The 2,781-nt window shown below is 40.5% G+C and overlaps 1 long non-coding RNA gene across 1 annotated transcript; it reads right to left on the bottom strand.

Annotated features, from left to right (window-relative positions):
* Positions 1 to 477: 477 nt before the first annotated feature.
* LOC311235365 lies at positions 478 to 2,503 on the bottom strand. Its single transcript, XR_014620155.1, has 5 exons — positions 2,440 to 2,503; positions 1,546 to 1,575; positions 1,320 to 1,374; positions 987 to 1,071; positions 478 to 551 (listed from the first exon to the last, which is right to left on the bottom strand). It is a non-coding gene; the product is annotated as an uncharacterized lncRNA (long non-coding RNA).
* Positions 2,504 to 2,781: the final 278 nt, after the last annotated feature.

The following is a 2,781-nucleotide window of genomic DNA, read 5'->3' as shown; positions in this document are numbered from 1 at the left end:
TGTGTGTGTGTGTGTGTGTGTGTGTGTGTGTGCGTGCGTGTGCGTGTGTGTGTGTGTGAGAGAGAGAGAGAGAGAGAATGATGGACAATTGCTTGCTGTGTGAGAGAGAGAGAGAGAGAGAGAGATAGAGATTAAGTACATTTGCTGAAATACAGTTGTTCTTAATTTTCTCACTTGCCATGTGAGAATGTTAGTTATTATGTTCTCAATGCCCCTTGCATTGTATGAGTTGTGTGGATGCGTTTGCTAGTTCTAGTGCTATCCCTTTGTACATTGTGGCTGTGTCTGACAAAAGTTAACAATAAATAATGGTATTAGGAATACATTTGCCTCCTGCGTGAACTGTGTATAGCTGAATAGACTGTATTTTAACACCGGTCATATGGTGGTACTTGGAGAGCCAGCTACATTCTCAGGTGGTACTTGGTGTAAAAAGTTTGAGAACCACTGATCTATCATGTATAAAATTCAACTCACAATTCTACATGGGCTTCAGGTGGTGGTCTGCGTCTTCAGGTGGTGACATACTTCCCGCAACTGGCGAAGAATCTCTGAAATATTGGATTGTTTGACAGTGACACACAACAGAATATTATTTTATGCCTGAATTTCCCCAAAATGGCGAATTGGACAGCACTTCTCCACCATCAGTGGCTATACGTGTCAGATAGGTGCAGATAGGAGAATCTGTCTGAATGACAAAGAAATCGCTTAACTCTCCCTCCCTCGGCCGCTATTGGCGCGACGGTGTAGCGGTCATTCCTATATGGCTATGACTATGAGCCCAGATGCAACGAGTAATTGTCTACTCAAAATCAACTAAGTGTCATGATTACGTCATTACAACCTGGGACTTGGATGGGAGAGCAGGAAAGATCCAATGTCTTCAGTCAAAAATCCGCCAATCAATGCAAAGGTAAACATATGTCTTTAGAGACGTTTTATATAAGAATAAACACCAGTGAACTGTATAAAATTCAACTCACGCTACAGGCAGTCTCTGCCTGCGTGCAACTGCTGGTCTCTGGTGGTAATTCAGGAATGGCTTCAAGTTCCTCTGGCGAAGAATCTCTGAAATATTGAATACGACAATAAAAATTTTATGCCAGTGAGAGAGGGAGACGGAGATAGAGGGAGAGACAGACATAGCACTGCTGTGTCATCAAATGACAAAGGCTTTGGCAATGTAGCTGTTGTGTGAAGTGGAGGGGGTCGAGGTGAGAGAGACAGAAAGACAGAGATGAAAACACAGATAAAGGTGTGAAGTTTGAAGTGGGGTGAGAGAGACAGACAATATTGAATTGAAAGATAATACTTACTGAGCTGAATCAATGGCAGTGTGGTAATAGGGGCTGGAGTTATACATTGGCATTCCTAGAGAAAGAGCAACATAATTAACAAAATAAGGAAAAAATAAGCACCATCAAAGTAGTTATCAATGAGCACCATATAACCTACAGTAGCAAGTGTACCTAGCTCCATATACCTAGCGCATGTCTGGTGGTAAAAACAAAACATGATTTGAGAATGTGTTAGTTAACTCACCTTGATAGCGGCGATGATTGCCAGCGAATTCTAAAAAGAAGACGATCAAAATATTAAAAAAACCTTGTATGCAATTTATCAAGACTGTGTATATTATATATATATATATGTTTAGAGTAGCAGGAGCTAGAAGTTCAAATATGTCAGTCTTTCAAAGCCCCATTTTTTATATATAACAAAAGGCAGAATGAACATCACTGCTGCCCTGCTGGATTAAATTCTGAATTGCAGGTAGGCCTGAATAAGTATTTACTGTGCAAAATAACCAAAACCAGATAAATAATATCTGTTTTTTATGAAGCACAGATCATGTTAATTAAGTATTCTGAGTCTGAGCAGACAGAAAACCATCTTACCCTCAGCAAGGGATTACTTTGTGCTGAAGACCCACAATGCAACACAACAACTGCAAGCTAAAATGCCTCACATACAAAACGAAATAAAATAGAGCCATGGCTGTGTCCCAAGTTTAACACAATTGAACTAGTTACAACAATGCTTATGTAACTATTAAAAACGTACATTTTAATCACGAAACAAAATGGCAGACTAACGTTAGCTAGCATGCTAGCTAGCTAACGTTAGTAGCTATAATAATATGCATCACTATTTGCTCAAACAAGCTCCAAACTATTTGCCACGGCACAGAGATAACATTTAGTCAAACGATAACAGCCCGGTGATGGTATCTGAACGGAATCATACTATTCCCATAAGAACTCACTTACCAGTTAAGTATACCATCTAGCATGTTAGCTAATAATGCTAACAAGCTTCGTTCTAGCCTACTAGTTGCCACCACGGTAATAATTCACAAAGTAGCATGTAGTCAAACGATGACAGCAAGATTATGGTATGTGAATGGCATAATACATAATATTGTCAATGACTTACCAAGGAGTTTGGCTCAGACTATTTGTCAAGCCAGTCAGTGAAGACACCATCCATCGCGCCAAAGTTACGTTTGAATACCTCAAGTCCCGTGAGATCTTCTAGGTCTCGCGAGTTGCTTAGGACTATACCCTCTCGAAGGGGAGGGGAGGGGGAGGAGGGGAGGGGGAATCTACTAAATTGATTCAACGACAGTTTTTCAAATGTTGAAATGGTATCTGTAATTAAATATTGAATCAACATAGCTTTTTCAACCTCAACCAAAAATAACCAATCTGACTGTACATTGGAGGTGGTTGGGTGGGTGGGGGGGTTGGGTAGGAGGGGTGGGTGGGGGACACTGTA

Source organism: Notolepis coatsorum (genome assembly GCF_963971535.1).
Source record: "Notolepis coatsorum genome assembly, chromosome: 10".
Taxonomy (NCBI): Eukaryota; Metazoa; Chordata; class Actinopteri; order Aulopiformes; family Paralepididae; genus Notolepis; species Notolepis coatsorum.
Note: the sequence above shows the minus strand (reverse complement) of the source record. Positions and strands in the feature narration are given on the sequence as shown.